At 37.7% G+C, this 20,685-nt stretch overlaps 1 protein-coding gene across 1 annotated transcript in view; it reads right to left on the bottom strand.

Annotated features, from left to right (window-relative positions):
• The window catches only part of TENM3 (teneurin transmembrane protein 3), a 642,124-nt gene that overhangs the window by 553,583 nt on the left and 67,856 nt on the right, over positions 1–20,685 (bottom strand). The window lies entirely within an intron of this gene.

Here is a 20,685-nt window from a genome sequence, read left to right on the forward strand (position 1 = left end):
ACAGGCCAGGATGCTGTTGGCCTTCTTGGCCACCTGAGCACACTGCTGGCTCATATTCAGCCAGCTGTCAACCAGCACACCCAGGTCTTTCTCTGCTGGGCAGCTTTCCAGCCACTCTTCCCCACCCCTGTAGCGCTGCGTGGGGTTGTTGTGACCGAAGTGCAGGACCTGGCACTTGGCCTTGTTGAACATCATACGCTTGACCTCAGCCCATCGATCCAGCCTGTCCAGATCTCTCTGTAGAGCCTCCCTACCCTCAAGCAGGTTGACCCTGCCTCCCAACTTGGTGTCGTCTGCAAACTTGCTGAGGGTGCACTTAATCCCCTCATCCAAATCATTGATAAAGATATTAAACAGAACAGGGCCTGACACCAAGCCCTGAGGAACACCACTTGTGACCTGCTGCCAACTGGATTTAACCCCATTCACCACAACCCTCTGGGCTCATCCATCCAGCCAGTTTTTCACCCAGTGAAGAGTACACTTGTCCAAGCCATGAGACGCCAGTTTCTCAAGGAGTATGCCATGAGAGACAGTGTCAAAGGCCTTGCTGAAGTCAAGGAAGATAACATCCACAACATCCACAGCCTTTCCCTCATCCACTAAGCGGGTCACCTGGTCATAGAAGGAGATCAGGTTGGTCAAGCAGGACCTGCCTTTCGTAAACCCATGGTGACTGGGCCTGATCCCCTTCTTATCCTGGACTTGCCATGTGAGTGCTCTCAAGACAAACCGTTCCATAATCTTCCCCGGTACCGAGGTCAGGCTGACAGGCCCGTAGCTCCCTGGATCCTCCCTCCGACCCTTCTTATAAATGGGAGTCACATTGGCAAGCCTCCAGTCCTCTGGGACCTCCCCTGTTGACCAGGAATGCTGATAGATGATAGAGAGTGGCTTGGCAAGGACCTCTGCCAGTTCCCTCAGTACTCTTGGATGGATCCCATCAGGTCCCATAGATTTGTGAGTGTCCAGATGGCGTAGTAGGTCACTAATTATTTCCTCCTGGATTAAGGGGGGGTATGTTCTGCTCTTCATCCTTACCTTCCAGCTCAAGGGGTGGAGTACCCTGGGGATAACTGGACTCACTATTAAAGACTGAGGCAAAGAAGGCATTAAGTACCTCGGCCTTTTCCTCATCACTGGTTGCTACGTTCCCTTCTGTATCCATTAAAGGAAAGATATTCTCCTTGGGATTCTTTTTACTGTTAACATATTTGTAAAAACATTTTTTGTTGTCCCTTACAATAGTGGCCAGATTTAGTTCTAGCTGAGCTTTTGCCTTTCTAATTTTCTCTCTGTATGATCTAACAAGATCCCTGTACTCCTCCCAAGTCGCCCGCCCTTTCCTCCAGAGATGATAAACTCTCCTTTTTTTCTTGACTCCTAGCAAAAGCTCCCCATTCAGCCAGGCCGGTCGTTTTCCTCTTAATCTTTATGATTAAACTCAGAATTTGCAACTTAAGTAAATGTTCCCTCAAAGTACTTGCTTAGATCTGTACTTTTGCAAACATAAACATATTTCTTTATAAGCAATTTTAAAAGGATTTAAAGTTTCTTGCAAAATATTTTTTTTTGCATCATAATAATGAGCAAATGAAAATTGCATAACTAAGGTATTATTTATTAATTTACAAATAGCATTTATTTTTCTATTCAGTTTAATTGTTTGAGTAATACTCAGAACTGAGAAGTATTTTTAAACCTATCTGACTAATGACAAAACTAAATAATTAAAAAATTAGATGGCACCTTGTTAAAACAGCAGCTTTAGGAACAAAACACTTTCACACAAAGAGAAATTTTAAACAGTCATTTGCAATTAGTGTTATTAGATAGAGTTGGAGGTGGCCTGTTTGTTATTAATATTACAATGAGTTAATTGTCACATTTGCTTTTTTGTCATTACAGTCTATTTTCAGACTAAGGTGAGAAGTGCATTGCACTGCAGCTTCTAACCTTTGCCTTTCTCTGCAACCCTGATTACATGAGACAATAATTTCCTCAAAATCTCAGGAAGAAAACAAAAGATTCCTAGATATTAAAAATTACAATTATGTCCTACCTTTTGAAAGTGAATTGAAGGCAGTTACAATGTTTATGTTTGTGACAGTTTTGAACAACTGATTTGTACATTTTGTTGTGTCAAAGAAAAGTTCTTTAGGAAATTCCAAACATTTGTGACAAAGCACACAATTTTTTTTGTTGTCAAAAAAGCAGTATTGTCTTACTCAGCTGGGATATTTTCAAGAGTGCAGAACTGAGGGGAGAAATGTGTTTCTGTTATACCTAGTGTCGTGGTTTAACCCCAGCCAGCAACTAAGCACCACACAACCGCTCACTCACCTCCCTCCACCCAGTGGGATGGGGGAGAGAATCAGAAGGAAAAAGGTAAAACTGGTGGGTTGAGATAAGAACAGTTTAACAGAACAGAAAGGAGGAAACTAATAATGATAATAATAACAATAATAAAATGACAATACTAATAAAAGAATTGGAATATACAAAAGAAGTGATGCACAATGCAATTGCTCAACACTCGCTGACTGATGCCCAGTTCATTCCCGAGCAGTGATCTGTCCCCCAGGCCAACTCCCCCCAGTTTATATACTAGACGCAATGTCACATGGTATGTGGAATATTGCTGTGGCCATTTTGGGTCAGCTGTCCTGGCTGTGCTGCCTCCCAACTTCTTGTGCTCCTCCAGCCTTCTTGCTGGCTGGGCATTAGAAGCTGAAAAATCCTTGACTTAGTCTAAACACTACTTAGCAACAACTGAAAACATCAGTGTGTTATCAACATTCTCCTCATACTGAATCCAAGACATAATGCTATACCAGCTACTAGGAGGAAAATTAACTCTATTCCAGCCCAAACCAGGACACCTAGAAACTTTGGGTCAGTCTTTTGGCAATTCTAGATTTCCACCCAGAAAAAGTAAAAAAAAAAAAAAAAATTCCATAATTTGGCGCGTAAGTTAGAAATGTTCCTGACTTTCTGTGTTGTAAATCTGTTTTGACTTGGCTGAGTTACTATAGTTTTATAAACATTATTCATTCATGCACAGTATTTCTTTTATAGCAAGTGGCTTTTACAAATTATCACTTTTATTTTTATTGGCACTGTGCACATGCACTGAGCTGAAGCTGAATGGAACTCTAGACCACCTGATTTAAAAAATGAGAAGTAGGAACAGTCTCTAGATTTTCAAATTCATCTTTTAATTTTGCTTTTATCTGGAATTATTTCAGTTAGATTTATGTTTCCACTTGCACATATAATGACCTGAAATATGGTAAAGGAGGCTTCCCCGCAATCTTAAGTCAGCTGCAATTTAATTTCTTCTGCTTTGCTGCTGCCTAAACAGAAAAGAAAAGCCTGGCTTTGGCTTTCCCTCCTCAGAAGGTAACATAACTTGCCAGCTCTGGAACAGGAAAAAAATGTCACTGAAGGCATCTCACGGAGCTCCCCAGGGCCTCTTACAACCCTGCCTGGAAGCTCTTTGCTATCCCCATGGCAGGCATCTGTCTCCAGTTCAAGGCAGCGTTCTGCCCCTCCACTGCAAACTAGTGTACCTGAACAGAGCTGGGGAAGGAGGCTGGAGGGATGCCCTCCTAAGCCACAGCAGAGTCACAGGGTAGAAGGAGCTCAGAACATGGAAGTAAATGAACATTTAGTATGTGTGTAATTTCACAGTTCTCACAATATCTCAGAAAAAGATCCTTTGAGAGGATTGTTATTTCTATACTTGCACATGTGTTACTGCACTCCAATTTGTAGCAACCCATATCCTGGGAAAGAATACTATTTTGCAAATGACTTCTTAGCTGTTAAAAGAAAATATTAGAACAAATAATGCAGTTTCATCCCAGCAGCCAACAAATTGGTAACACAGGTCAATTTAATTTTACTGCAGATAATAGTATCATTTCTATCATTTCTTTGGTATGAAACAGTATGGGACTTTAAAGCCTGCATGCCAGCTTGGACCTTATTTGCTATGAATGAAGCATACTTTTTGAAATGTTTTTGAAAGAGTGCTCTCTTCTGTTCTTTACTGAGGTGCCCAAGTCTACTAATTTGTGAAACTATGAAGCTCTTGATAACAATTGCAAAGTGCTCTGTTAGCAGTAGTAGGCTTCTTTTCGGTGCTCATCTTCATCTCCAGTGTCTGTCAAGAGTACAAGCTTCTCTGTCAATAAACTAGGTCTGAAGTTCCTATGTTAGAAGTAATTGTATTTTTTGGCCAACGTGCTCTTAAGGTTAGATTAAGAATTAGTGTAAATCATGATTTTAAGAAGCACACCACTGATGAAAGCCAGCTAAGAATTTGGCCCACAAAAGACTGTATAGAGGAGATCTGTATTTCTGAAATCCACACACAAAAAAACCAAGTTAGTTCAAAATGTCATGATGTTTCATTCATTAATATTGATCTACTGTTAAAAGTTAAACTTTTAATACAATGGCTGTTGAATATTCACTGTTAATACTGCAGAGGAAAGTGCCTTTAAAACAAGTCTTGGGCTAAATTTACTTAGGTGGTAGAACAAAAATTTCTGCCATAATCTGGCAGCCTCAGAAAAGGAAATTCTGGATGAATGAATCAAGCACAGGGCAGTTATGAGCCACCAGTATGATGTAGTCAGGAGCAAATTTTGACTGAAACTTAGAAGGGTCTGTCTATCAGTCATCAGGCTTTGAAACAACCTTTCAACAAGAAGAGTGGGAGCAAGTAATCTAATGACTTTCAGATACCAGTTGGATGACTCCCTGAAATGACTGCAGGTTGCCATTGCCTGTGGTTGCCTGGAACTGGTAACTCAGAAGGTCTCTTCCTGTTCTGCGTTTGCATATAGATTGACAGCTCTTGCTTAGTCTGGCAAATTGCTTATTAGGAATTTACATTTATGTAAAGGAAAACCAAGGGAAATGTTGGTTTGATACTCAACAAAGAGGGTAATCTATAGACTCATAATATAGCAAAAACAATTTAATACCTCTTTTGCATTAGCCTTCACAAAAAGATCAACTGCAAGCAGACACAATTAATACCAGCAAAAAGGGATAAGATCTCACTCTGTAATAGGAAGAGAAAAGGTTACATAGTGCTTAAATAACATAGATAGTCTCAGATCATCTGTGCTGATAAACTTCATTCATCTTAGGGGACTTAGCTGATTAAAATAGACTCAGAAGGCTTAGCGGTCTTTGAAAAATTATGGAGGACAGATGAGATGCTGGAGGACTGAAAAAGAGCAAATGGATTGCTATTTTTAATAAGGAAAAAAAGAATAGTCTGGTCTACTTAGTTTCAATCTCTCTATCCTAAGTCCAACACTGTTCAATAATGGAAAAGAAGGTACACTTATTAAATTTGCAGACACCACAAAGCTGGAGAGACTGTAAATATCTTGGGGAGCAGGATTAAAATTCAGTTATGTGTCTTACAGATTGAAGAGCGGTCTGGAAAAGAAAGGTTGACTTTGCAATAGGGACAGGTGAAAAGTATTACAGACAGGCAGGTATACCTGACTGCACAAGTATGGAAAAGGATCAATTAATTAGGTAGTAATTATTCAGAAAAAGATCTCGAGGCTAAAGTGGAAAGTGATGAGTTAGCAATGAATATGCCAACAGCCTTACACTGTGAAAAAGGCAAATGACAGAACTGGGATATATGAACAACAGTACAACTGACAAGATAGCGGGCATTCTCCTTATGTTCTCTGCAGAATCAGCGACAGCTCAAGCAAGATCGTGTGTTCAGTTTTGAGTGCTGTACACCAAGCAAAGGGATCTGTTTGGAAATACTTCACAATACAAAATCTGATATAGAAAATATGATCTATGAGAAAAGATTGAAAAGATTGGGATTGTTTAGCAAAAAAAAAAAGGGGGGCGGCGCTGAAGAGGGGTTTTATAAGTAGAAAAGGCTGTTGCAAACAGGAGCAAAGAAACCCTATTCTTCATATCATATGATGAATAGAACCAGAGATAATGCAGTTAAATTGCACTAAGAAAGGTTTTGTCCAGGCATCAGGAAAAAAGAAATTCTATTGGAAAGGATTATGAACAGACTGCGCAGGAAGATTATGGAGTTTGCAGTACTGGAGGTCAACTATGAAGATATCTATCAAGAATGACAAGGATATGGCTGATTTTGTTTTGGACAATAAGGATGGACTAGATGACCTCCTGAGATCCCTTTTAACTTTGCCTTTCTGTGATTAATAACAACAGATGCTGAATAACGTTTGAGTAATTTACAGAGAAACACTGGGAATCTTTAAGAATGAGAAAATTGGAAAAGCACTTTGTTATTTTAAAGTTTTCCATTCATAGAGTCCAACTGAATCTAAATAGCTTTATTCTTCCAATGGACATACAAAGAAAATATTTCACAATATATTTCCAAGTAATTATACTAGATATATAAAAAGTTCCAATACTCTTACAGTAGCTGAAGAAAATATGATTTTGCTCGGACAGTATCATTGCATCTAATTCAGTGTGGACAGAAAAGCTGACACAAGTATGAACTTGGAAGAAGAAAAATTCAGTCTGTACAGTCCTAATAGTAGGCCTTTATGTCGACTGGCCTAAAGAAATGTCAATTTTTTAAACAAGTAAACTGACGCATTAAATGAAATGGCTAAAATAGTATTTTAGGCTGCCTGCACTATTTCTTACTACTTTTTTTTTTTCTCAGAACATTTCATTTGCAAAAAATAAAATGGATTAGTTCTTAATATCCTGAAATCAAAATACTTATATAGACTTACAGGATATGGATGATCTCACTTCTGTAGGAGTCAGTCAGTTCTACGTTTGAGAAAGCCTTCAGTGATCTAGAGGCTCCCAGAGGCAGAACAGATACCAGGATTGTCCACACAGGGAAGTTACCATTAGTAACATAAAGTGCAAGTTTACAGTGCATTAGGCTCACTGAAGTACTCCCACGTGTGGACACTCCTAAGTGCAAGAGACCATTCTCTACTTTGAGGCTAGACTGACAGGTGGACGGACAGACAGAATGCATACAGATGAATATAATTTCATTTAGGCAGCCAAGCAAAAAAATAACTGGAAGGAAAGTACAGTGACTGGATTCCTAGTTGCCAGAGATCAAGGGCAATATGCAGTGATCAGGAACCACTCCTCTCAAATCAAAATAGAAAGAAAATAGTTATTTTTTCTGGTGTTAAAAGATTTAATGAACCGCTGATTAGTGCCACTCCTTGTTAAATCAATAAGGAAAATACTGAATCACTTTACCATTTCTCCCTTGTATTAATAAATTGTGCACTCAGGCATTCATGGACTAGTGATGGAAGACTAAGGGGATCGTCTGAGACTTTTTTATAAGCACAAAATTTAACGCATGTATAGTTAGCAATGTTCTTTTAAGTGTCTTTCCTATTTTCCATAAAGGAAAAGAGCCTCACAAGTAGTGCTTTTTGCTTCCTAACAAACAAACTCCAATCTCTTATTCACTGGGTTCAACAGAAGCAGTGTTTAAAAAGAGTTTTACATATTAGAGGACCAGATATTAGCAAAGCTATTCACCTCATTTAAATTCAACATGCACTTCCAATAAATGAGTTACACCATGTAGCTTCAGTTAACCGAGCACAGTTTTTTTTGTTTGATTGCATATTAGGGTTACAGTCAGAAATGACTGTTATGGGTTTTCAAATATCATGAAGAAAAATTATCATAGCAGGAAAGCAGTAAAACCGTAAATTGCTAGAAGTTAGCACAGAGTGTTGCTTTGGCAGGTTGGGCATTATGCCCAATGAGACTGAGTGGCACAGAAATCTACTGCTTCTGATATGTGCTGGCAGCTGAGGGATTTAAGAGAGGCTTTTGAATGCAGCAAAGGGGAAGGCTTGTGCAGGGAGAAGGCATGGGTTGCATGGACCAACTGAGGGCATTAAAACAGGGTAGGTAATGAGTTACAGATACGTTTCAGTTCCTTCTCTCAGGGTGACTTTTACTCCCCACTTCCTCACTATCCTGCCCCTTCACTTTCTCCTGCCACAACAGAAATTCACACTTGCCAACAGGAAAATCTTGTCTCAAAGTCCTTGCAGAAAATTGCTCCTGCCACACATGCCTTCTTCCAGAGTCAGTTTCTTTAAACTCCAGTTAAAATTCATAAATCCTGTAATCAGCAAAATCTGCTTCAAATCAACATCTTCCCTAGATCCTAGATTTCTCTACACTCAGATTTTTTCTGCTTGATACATACAGTCTAGACATTTAATAGAGCTTTTGGTACCTTTCTGATCATGCCAAGACTCCTCATAACCAGCCTCTGCATCTCACCTTTTCTGTACCACACCTTCCCAGGCAATTATTTCTCCTTACTGTTTTTCAAGTCCCTTCTTTCCCAGCTGGCAAAGTTAATAGCTTTTATGAAAAAAATGCCTTTTCTTCTTCCCATCTGCATCACTACATAGCCATTTTTAATCAAGTAGTTCAGATCTTCCAATTCTCAATTAAATGAAATAATCACTAGTGCTAGGAATGCTCCCTGAAAGTTTAGAAATGATCAGGCACTGTATATGCATGTTACCTGCAGACAAACAGATATGCCATGAAACAAGCTTAAGACCTGTCTTTGCCATGCTCATGAAATACTTTTGTACCTCCGTGGTTTCCTGCTTTTAGATGCTAGAAAAGTGTGAGAAGCTTTACTGACTTCAGCTGATAAATCTGTATTTAGGAAAATGTAGATTTAGAAATTTGAATGTGTCACATTTTCCACATGCACATAATTTTCCCATATCCATGATCTCAGTGGCTCATTTTTCATGGGTAGTTTTCATTAAATAAACATGTTTCAGCATTCTTTCTACATTTATTTCCAATTTTCCATGTTTCTGTATCATTGTATTAGTAATGATAAATCACTAATACAATGGAATGAACGATGTTTTTGTTAAAAATGCATTGCTTTCACCTCTATGAAGAAATTTCATTTTCTAAAGAATGTGAATAGACCTAAAAAAAGATATTAAACATACCATTTAAAGTGTAGAACTTGGAGTACAGAAAGAGAATTCAACCTTTCTTTTCTTTTTTGAAAAACTAATGCATTTAATCAAAGGTTTAATTCTTTCTAAAGCTTCAATTTCCCCAACTTTTCAGAGCACAGTGTTAGAGCTGAAATGCTGTGAGCTAGTGCTTTACGAAATTCCATTGACACAGCAGCCAGTTAAAATAATGTCCTTTCACTTAACCACATTTAACTGAGATAAAGCAACACAAGATTTAATAGCTTCCAGCAGTGCCCAGTGATGGAGTGGCTAGCCCAGATTGCAACAGAAGGTCATAGGTTCATTCAAAGGGCATGGTGCACATAAACCCTCTCACATGGTAACAGGCCAAAAGTAGATTTGATTTTACTAGATGCAACTACACTGCAGTTACTGTTGATTATATCGGACTTGGATTTAGCTGAGAGCTAGAATAACAGGAAGACACCATGTATGATCTACTCTAACAGTTTGCAGCAATCCTACTTTAGCCCTTGAATGAAGATCGGAATACAGTAGACTTCAGCAATATTCTTCTTCCAGAGACACATTGGAAGCAGACAGTTATTTAGCAAAAATTAATTATGAGTGGAAATAACTTTAAAAGCTTTTAACTAGAAAGTGATGTAGGCATGATTTCACTCAGAGTTATCTCAATATCATGTCCAAAGCGAAGGAAGTAGTAAGATGAAAGGTGTAAGGTCATAATGTTAAATACGATCACTGATTGTCAAGATATATTATGTACCCAAAATACTGTGACTAGCCACACTCTTCACTATTTTAGGACCAATGATGAGGAGGTAAGAACAAATGGGTAAGTTGTGATTACAGGGCTCAGCAACTCCTTACAATGCTCAGATTTTTGCCTATGTGATGAATATTTCAGATACATCCTGCGATCTTTACATTCTTCACTGACAAGGAGACAAGATACATTTTGCATCTGCTAAAGACTTCTGATTGGCACATATGTTGAAAGACTGGCCCAAGATTGAAAGACAGAGTGTTCTTCAAAAGCTGTAGCCATGAAATATTTATTCTTTTCTCTTTCATAGAAATGCATTTGACGACTGTATGACATAAAGTGCCACTAATAGCTCTGGACAAAATTATATGGCTCTAAAGACTATTAAACTATTATTCTTGGAGGGTGGAAAAGGTTTTATTTGACACATATGATCACAATAGTATTAGCAAGGTTTTGTTTACAACCTACCCTGAAAAAAATGTGGTACATTATCAAGTGCTTTTTGCACTGGCAAATTCAAATCTGACAATCACAAATGGCAACAATGATATTTGTGATATATTTAGTAGGTACTTTATCTCACAATCTTTTGAATGGGCTGTGTATTAATTTTTAAAAACTTTAAGTATTGAACTAAGGGCAAGTGAATACTAATGACGCTGTTCAAAATATGTTTTGTTTGTATATAAGTGTATCTATCTTACAGAGGAAGTCATAGGCACATGAATCCCCAAATGTTATTTAAATCTCTGAAGTCAGCTGAAAAGCAAAGACGCTCATACATACATAATGTCCAGCATGACAACTTGAAAATTATGTGAAAACAAAAAGGCTCCTTTGTAAAAGTCTAACTATAATTTTCTGATAAAAAGACCTAGAAGGTATTGCTGCATCATAGAAATCATTATATTATGAATTTTACATGAAGATTTGTAGGACCCTTGTATCTGCAAACATTATAAAATACTAAAAACGTTATAAAAACTTAGAAGCCTGATAAAATACTAAAATACTAACAAGCTAAATGAATACAGTTATAATCCCGTAAACCACATTATCTCAATATCCATTTACAATCATAGGTGTTTCACAAACCTCCTGCTACTGCAAATCCCTCAGTTGTATTTGCCATTGAATTGCCTGTTTCTCATTATCAGCGGCTGAAGAAACGCAGTATAGTCATGCAACACTTTCTAAAGTGGGCTAAAAATGCATTCTTGAGAATTCAGTTTATCTATCCCTTCCAAAGGGGTAACTGCTGTGTTAAATACTTTCTTTTGCCAGAGCAGCCAGAAGAAGGGTGAAGAAAAATCAAGCCAAAGTAAATTAAGCAGTGGCATCATGCCCAAATCAATCACAGACATTACCTTTAAAATAGTGAAACTAGCAGACTGTAGTTTAATAGTCACATGAAGAATTTTTGTTTTGGAAAGTCACTTTACTTAAAAGACTTTTTAATATACTATAGGCAGTCGTTCAAACCTTGCATGTGGAGCAAAGTATACTGCTAATTATGCATATATGCATCCTTTTTGTCCTAGTTTCACCTGGGATAGAGTTAACTGTCTTCCTAGTAGCTGGTACAGTGCTATGTTTTGAGTTCAGTATGCGAAGAATGTTGATAACACACTGATGTTTTCAGTTGTTGCTCAGTAGTGTTTAGACTAAAGTCAAGGATTTTTCAGCTTCTCATGCCCAGCCAGCGAGAAAGCTGGAGGGGCACAAGAAGTTGGCACAGGACACAGCCAGGGCACCTGACCCAAACTGGCCAACGGGGTATTCCATACCATGTGATGTCACGTCTAGTATAGGAACTGGGGGGTGGGGGCGGCGAATCGCCGCTCGGGGACTAGCTGGGTGTCGGTCGGCATGTGGTAAGCAATTGCACTGCGCATCATTTGTACATTCCAATCCTTTTATTATTGCTGTTGTCATTTTATTAGTGTTATCATTATCATTATTAGTTTCTTCTTTTCTGTTCTATTAAACCGTTCTTATCTCAACCCACGGGTTTTGCTTCTTTTCCCGATTTTCTCCCCCATCCCACTGGGTGGGGGGGGGAGTGAGTGAGAGGCTGCGTGGTGCTTAGTTGCTGGCTGGGGTAAAACCACGACACTCTTGAAAAAAATAGAGAGCTGCATAAGTCTGCAATTTTAAAATGGTATGCAACCAGGAAAGGCTACGCTACAATATGAAGTGACAGCAAAGGGTGCTGCTTCTTCATTCAGATGTCCTCTGAATAGGCTGCTAGATTTGCTGTGAATATTTCATGAAAGGGACAACACTCACTACTGGAATTTGGCACATACTTTCCTCCTTTCAAAATACCAGGAACCTGTTTTAGGTTATTAAGATTTCAGTCTAATGATTCTTACATAGTTTAATATTCATATTTGAGCAGTAAACATGGATTGTTACTGGGTTCTCTAGACTGGAAATATGTTTTGGTGAGCAGTATAACCATAAACTTTGACATATGTATCTTAAGTTGCTTTACTATTCTGAACTGAATAGCATATTTCAACCACCATATTTTTTTAGGCAGAACAATAAAACCAGCTATTTTCATCTTGCAAGGATCTTGAAAGAGTGTGTCAATGGCTTGAACAACTAAGCCGTAGTGTACCTGTGAGTAGCTGTTTGCAACCTTGGAAGACAAAAGACATGGTGAAAAGGATGGACAGGAGAGGCTGTTCAGGAAGTCCCCTGCAAGTTAGTGGCAGGGAATGTGTGTTGATCCTCATGCTTCTTTTCTTTTTTTTTTAAAGAGCAAAAAGGAGTTAACAAAATCTGTTAGCAAGCTAAAACAGTGAGGCTAGCAGGATCATCAGCATCTTGGATAAGGTCTCGCTACCCAGCTGGATAGGGGACCAAGCCATGAAACTTGAGAATTGCAAACTGTGAGTGAGGTTTTACTGCAGGAGGTAGGAAGCGGCCAGCTGGCCTAGCACTTGCTTCACCAAGAAACCAAACAGAAAAGTAAACAGTTATGGTTCCATGGTGGGGATGGAGTAATTAGATATTGTATGTTGCAGTGTTTCCCTGCTGTTCTTTTTGTTTCCCCTTTCAATAAAGTACTTTTGGCTAAGCCATCTGATTCATATTTGCAAGGAGAGAAAATTAGCTGACTGAGCAACAGAAAGACTATTTTAATTTTCCCAATTTTCTGTGTGGGAGTTTGAGTTGCTGTTTATTACTCCTGAAATTTGAGACTGGCTGTTGTTGCTGCTGCTAATCATGCAGGTAAGTGGGTGACAGGGCTGCTCTGAATGCTGGTCGTGAATGATTGCTCATAATCAACCAGGTGAAATTCAGATATCTGTACCAACTGTAAACCCACGCAAGTACCTAAAAATACCTATGTAACTTGTAATGTCCATTGAGGACAGTATGCTACAGCATGACTTCTGGTGGCTGTTTCCTTTTTTACACATAAACACACACTATAATGTCTTATTTGAGAATTATCTCATGTACCACCTTTTCAACTGCATCAATTCTTTACTTTTTTACCAAATGGAATTCACTGACAAATATCAAGGTTCGTAAACTTGTGTAATATCCTTAAATCCACTTGTATCTCTAGCTACCTATCATTTATTTAGTTGGCTACTGGTTTGGGATGTTACAGAATTTGCATGAGAAAAACATAGTACATCTATCTATTATAAAAATATAAATATAAATATATGTACTACTAATAAATGGTTATCACGTAACATGTAATATCTAATCTATTGATGTTGGCAATTGCTATGATATGTAGTATATATTATAACTAGTACACACTAATTTTTGGATTTCTGGGTGCATGTTCAGCACTTCAGCTGTCCTTTTTTATTTAATTTCTTATATTGTTTCAGTTCTTCTATTTATATTGGCAGAGGAGCAATGTAAGTGACATTGCAAAGACTCCAAAGTCAATGGAAGATTTTAACTCCCATTGTGATAACTGATCAGACATTGTTATATTGCACAGATGATTCATTTCTGTGATAGCTTCAGGATTCACAGGTGGCAGCAGAATGACAGTACTGGTGAAAACATCTGGATTAAGCAAAAAAGAAAAGAAAGAAATTCTCCTTCATGGTGCCATGCTTTAGGCTCATAGCAAATGGGATCAAACATTTTACCCAAGTTTTACTCAATTTTACAAAATGATTCTCTGTCTTGGATAGGGAACATTATGCTTCCTACTCGTGTTGGAACATTCTGTGCACTGCTTGACTCACACACTCTTCTTTTCTAGACATCTTTCCCGATGTTTGTTTTGGACTGCATGATGGATGAAAGGCACATGGCAGAAACTTGATCCAGGGAAGTAGACGTTGTGCTCACTGATGTAGGAGGCACTTCATAGCAGCCAAAGAAACCTACCGTATGTATGAAGGGGGCATTGCTTCAGCTGTTTTCAAAGGCTATGTGTATCATCAGCAATTAAAGCAGCCCAACAGAAGGAAAACTGCAAAGTCAGACTGTTGGTGCTCAGGTCCTAATGTCTGCATTAGGCATTTCATGGAAGAGGCAGTTCTCAGGACTAGTGGCAGACTAGTTCCATGGACTGAATGTCTATTACAGTAGGGGTGCCTCAGGCACATTTTGGTGCATCTTCTAGCTTAGTCTGAACGCATTTCAGGCATTCTGAGTAGCTACTGAATATGAACCAATTCTGAACAGCGGGTGGGACTGATCAGGAGATTTAATTCAAAAGCACACGTCCTGATCTCAACAAAAACACTAATATAGAGGCCGTCAAAGAAGACTATATATCTCATGGTTTTGCACACTTCGCAAAAATAAGAATACTTTTTTCCTTCTTTATGACATTATGCATAAAAATCTCTATATAGTCTCTGCTTGAATCATCTATCTATGATTACCCCTGGACTGCGCAACTGAAAAGTTTTTCCTGGGTCTAGTCGGAATACCAGACTGAACGTACTAATAAAGTGCAGCTGCTTGATTTCTGAGTAGCTTGATGGAGACTGGCCAGAATGCAGGAAACCACTGGTTACTTCCAGGTGAAATTCATTTTTCAAGACCTAATTCATGTTTCATTCAGGTCAACAAAAGGTCTCTAGCAAGACTTAAATAGGCATATTTAATTATAAAAAATGTTCATTTTTCACTCAGTTCACCTCTTTGGCTCACTCAAAACACTAGAACAAGCCCTTTAGGAGAGGAGTGCCCGTGCTATTGTCTGCATACTGTATACTGCATTTGACATGCCAGAACAGTCTGCTCCACAACCCATTCTTGGGCATCCTCCTTCCTAAGGTCTTCTAACCACAGGCAATGAGAGGGCCATGTGTTTTTCACAACCATCTTACATTTAATTTCTCATTATGTGACAGAATGCACATTCACCGCATAACTGTCCTATAAGATGTGTGCACCAGACCACACAATGACAGGGGACCAGATTTTGACTAAGCAAAGGCTGCACTGTACTTGTCTAGGAGATCAACAGCTCAGAACAGGAAGGTAAAACTCTTCCAGTAAGTCACCTATTTCTGTGGAGTCTTCTCTTCTAAAATTCTATTTCTGAGTCACGGTAGTCATATTTACAGGAAGATGGCAAGGTTCTTTGTTTCTTTTGCTGGCTGTGATTATGAAGCCAGAAACACTGTGCAAGTAGCCAGATTTTTGTCTCCTCATTCTGTGATGAAGGACTTTCTTCTTTCTCTTCCTTCTTTCTTCTCTTGGCTTTCTTTTTTAATGCCAGTAAATAATACACTATCAGCCCCGAGAAAGGCATATGCAAATTAAAAGGGATGCTTCCAATGGTATGATTATACACACTTTTTGCTTTGGGAAAAAACTATTATTGCTTACTTTGTAAAGGACATGCTCTTTATAATATCTAATTAACATTTTCCCCTTTCATGGAAGAATAATGGGTTGTAATTTAAGTCTCAGTCAATATTTATTGTGACTGATACTATATTAGTGATAAAATTGTAAGTCATCTCTTTTAAAGACAGCTACCCTTACTGAAATATTTGAGTTCCTTCTACATGAAATGAATAGTGACAACCAAGTCTCTAGTGGATTGCAAAGAGCCTCCAGAATTTCCTCCAGTCCCTTAAAGACTTCTTAATTTCCTTTCTTTTCTTTTTGGCAGGGATTTATTAGGTGAAAAGAGCTGTCATGATATCACAACTGTGTTTATGATGGAAATGTCTTTTCAAAGATGTTCATAAAGCTCTAGACACATCTGCAGTTACCCAGATTTTTGCTCTTTCTATACACAGATCCCCTTGATTGTGGACCTTTTATTCTCATTTTGGATTTAATAATCTGTTTTGTTTTACAGGAGAGCAACAAGAATGGGGTTATGTACATCAAAATTAATTCTCATAATTTAGCTAAGAATTAATCCATTAATTGCTTTGAAGATTACTTTGAAGATCAAAGCCTCAGACTGGCATCGGAAGCTTACTGAAAGCCAGTAGAGGACATAAACATGGGCTTTATGTGCACAGATACAATGCAGAAAGTGCTCAAATATCTTCTGTATCTGTCTGTGACTACACACTAAGCTTCCGATACAGTGAGTTTCAGTAATCCAATTCAAGGATAATAGATGCATAGCTCAGAATGGCCAGTTCTTCATCCAGAAGCAGGAGAGACATTTTCTAGCAAGCTGGAAGGAAAAGGAACCATTTTGAGATCCATAAGAGCCTCATTATTAAAGTGTAGTAAAACTCCAATCAGACCTTGAAATGAATAGGGATTTTATCTTACTCTTAAAGCATTTTCCTTTCTGATTGGCATCACTTTTCACTTCCTTGATTTCAACTTGTGCTAGTGAATCTTTATGCAACAGTTTTTCCTAAGTGTACTGGTATTTTGGGTTTCTCCATAGGAAATGAGACACATAATTGAGTTTCAGACAAAAAAAACCCAAAACCAAACAGAAGTTTTCATTCCATGATCTGTTCTCAAATTTGTTCTCACATGTTCTCAGAAACCTCCAAAGAGGCAAAACTTAGTATTGAATATACATAATTTTTGATGATTATAGATTTTCTGTGCCCAATATAATGAGCCAGATAGCTTATGACTGTTTATATTGCTGAACACTACAATGAACTGTTTCACTGCCTTTCTTCCCCAGTGTCAGATAGCAAGTTAGTCATGGAGCCAAAGGAGGTTTCAAAGCAATGTGAGAGCATACATGAGGAATAGAATCTACCTTTCGCCCTTGATTTATTCTTCTGTTCCAAACCTCTAACTACAGGGAAAGATTATAAAGAGTTTTTCAGAAAAGAGCTACACCCCCAGAAGATTTCCAAACAAGATATTTCAATTAAAGTTTGTACTTTATATTCAGGGAAATTTGAAGACAAATTAGTTTAAATAAGGAAGTCATAATTCCAAAATTTTCCTATCATCTGTGTAGAAATGTTAGCTATACAGACCAAAACTGAAGCTATGTATGAAAAGATAGTTCATTACTTAAGACAAAATACCAGTATTTTGTGGGGAAAGGGGATGGATAAGCTCCTTATAGCTCTTTGCTCTAAGAAAATTGTATATGTTTGATTATATTTCTTCTTTCTTTGTATTTAAAAAATTGTAATAAAGAAAATCTTGTTTTCTGTATTTGTAATAAGTTTGAAGTAACTAGCACTATTAAGCAAAATTTAAATAAATTATTGAAATTATTTTTCATTTATAATAAACAGAAAGCATATGAAAGTGGTTTAAACTGACTGCGAAATCGGTTGTCAATAAGACTGACATTCAGGAAAACTATTACCTATTCATATTTCCACTAATGGATTTATGACAATTTAAAAAATTTCTTTGCTACTTGATTCCATTATATATATGTTCCTCTTAATTAGTTCTTTCTTTTGCCCATCTGTTGTCTGCCATATTATCTTATAGTAAATATACAGGAAAGATGTCATGTCTTGCTGTGCAGCTGGAGAAGTTCCTAGCAGAGTAGCAACCTTATCTCTTGTGTGTTTTCTGGACATCTTTTGTACCTTTTTATTAGTACAAACTGCTAAAGTGAAAGGAATTTTGATACCCGTTAAAGTGAGATAGCATCTTCTTCCTTAAAATAAAATAATGTTTTTCTCCAAAGCTAATTCTCCAGATCAGCTGGAGAGGGTCCAGAGCAGCTGAATTCAAGTGACAAATAAGAAGAAAATGAGGCTGTAAGTGCCCCCCTCCCCCCATTTTAAAGAAAATCTTTACCTGTGGTATTTATTCATTGTTTCATATGTAGATAATCCTTTGCAAATGGTAAAGACAAACTAGAAATTAGAAAAATAGTAAGCAATAATACCACTGGGAGTTATTTACTTGGGCTTCACTTACCTAAAATTACTACAATTATTAAATGTGTTGGAAAGAAATAATGAAACACTACATCGTCTCTGCAAAAATGTACAAATTATATTTTCTGCTACAGAAATTGTTTGAGAGATATAAAAGACCATTATGTCATGATTCAGCAACAATTTACTTGCAATTTAATAGTAAATTAGATTCATACACTATCATGTATTGCCAATTGGATAGGAAAAAAATAAAAAGAGATTCTCTGTGTCCAGAGAGAGATTTTGCAATTGGCACGTTTGCTGGTTCTTAAATTAATGTGTTTTGCCAATAGTTTTCCTATGAGTATATGTTAGCCCAGTGATCTTCTAACTACTGTGGACTGCCTGAGGCCATGTGGTCTTTCAATGTTGCCATTCACGCACAGCAGATGATGCCTAACAAGGCTGTAATGCTCTTCGGAAGAAGTTTTCTAGGAAGACCTATGCCATACCAGAGAGCTTTTGATAAAACTTTGATTTATGCTGCAAACTATGGACATTGATTTGAAATAAATTGTGACTGATGATCAGTCAATGAGCATTTCCATAATCATCATGCCATCAGTAATTTATCAAGGTAGTGTCCCTGAAGTCACACAGTCTGGGTAACTGAGGGACAGAAGCACAAGCTGTGGTTTTAAAATGTATTTCTAAGAATATTTAAAAATATTTCCAATGGTAAAATAATCTATACGATGCTCTAAGTAAATAAAGATCAGCCAGGACTGTAATACAGTACTTTTGACAAAAATTTTCCCTAGAAAAGGTGATGATTTTATCCTTGGAACATTTAAATGAATATTTCCTTATCAGATGGTTCAGCATAATTTGCCAGTATGCTCTGGAACAAAATAACTTGCTGGGTAAAGCAATCTGTCAAAGAAACTCATATTAACTCTACTAGACCCTTTAAAAATATGTGTATTTCCTCTTTCTGTGTTATTAAATATCAACCGTAGCTCAGTGATCCTTGGTTTGCCTCTTATTTTGTTAGCACAGTAGAAAGACATCATATATAAAGGCATCTAGTATTTGAAAAATGTTCTGTAATGACACACCTTTTTCTATACACAAAACATTAATGACAAAATGAACTCTAAATTGCCACAGTTACCTTTATGTCAGCATAAGTAAAAGGCTAAAACATATACATATACAACATGGATATGAACTAAATCACGAAGTACTCTCTTTGGTGTTTGCAACATCTAATTTATGCATTTAACTTTAGGTTTCTAAATCGGGAGCCAAGTTCTGCAGGCAGCCAGTGGAAAGAGACAGGCTGTGCCACCGTACAGCATAGAGCATGAGCGTTTGAATCAGCTCCTAGAGCAGTCTCCCTCTCCTCTGACTATGGAGAGAGCTTAGTGAGACTAACTTACACATACACCTTAAATTAGATACCTAAAGCAGATGGACTGAACACCTGTCTTTGTTTTGCACAGAATTTTTATGACATTTGGCTTTGAGGAAGGTCTTTTGCAACAGGAGAGGATTCTGCTGACCTGAACGAAGTTTAAAAATATTGTAACAATAACCTGATATAACTAAGCTCATCCCCAGATTTCTCCTTCCCTCTTTTTAATTTTCAATTTCCGAATGCCAGGTTCATATTTAAGATAAGGAAGAACATCTTCCTTTGATCTGTAGTTTCTGAGCTGTCCCGTTTCCACAAAATATATACCATTCTGTGGGCTCAATTCCAATGCACTATTCCAAAAACTTTGGCATAAAATCTAAATTACAGAGACACGAACACTCCTTCTGGCCTTAAAGAAATGGGAAAATAGACAGACACGACAAAGCAATTTTCTTGAATGTTTTCTGGCTAAAACAAGAGCAAAACTTTTCTATGATTTTACTTTAGAGCTTCAAGGTTTTAAAAAAATATTTAAATTTACAACTATAAGTTAATTTTTAAAATTCTTTGCAGTAATAGATAATAAATGTACAATAACTGTATATAAACAGACTCGCAATACATCCTATCCTGTTGTCAGGTCTTTTTCTTACTATACAAGTGCCTTAAGTAGCCTGGATGATAAGAAATGATAAGAAATGATAAGAAAAGGTAACATCATTTGGAAGGGAGAGGAGATAGTAAGTATAGACATGGCAGCTTTAAGATAAAAAGTTGTGTTACTTTGTTCTCCCTGTCTCCAGATAACAAAAGGCAGAACCGGTTCTCAGTTCCTGGCTTTTTCAGGAGAAGTAGGTGAGTAACCCTGCTGGTGCAGGGAGGCAGAGCCAGCGTGCTGGCTACCAAGGCTAACCTTCATGTACAGGAGTGCATGCAGCCAGCCTGTGACAACTACATTCTGGTAACAGAATTTAACTTCGTAACAGAATGCTTTTTATCATCTTAATTTTGTACAGAATTCATACATGCTAAAATTCTACAGAACATCCAGAAAACTTTCTAGCGGATAAAAGAGTGAACCAGACACCATGCGATTTGGGGATTTGTCATTTGGAAGGCATTCTGGCAGTGATGGACTGTACACTCAGGGTGATGGGGCAGGAAGGGTGAACTACATTTCCTGGAGGGGGAAGCGTT

Source organism: Aquila chrysaetos, chromosome 1 (genome assembly GCF_900496995.4).
Source record: "Aquila chrysaetos chrysaetos chromosome 1, bAquChr1.4, whole genome shotgun sequence".
In the NCBI taxonomy this organism is placed as follows: domain Eukaryota; kingdom Metazoa; phylum Chordata; class Aves; order Accipitriformes; family Accipitridae; genus Aquila; species Aquila chrysaetos.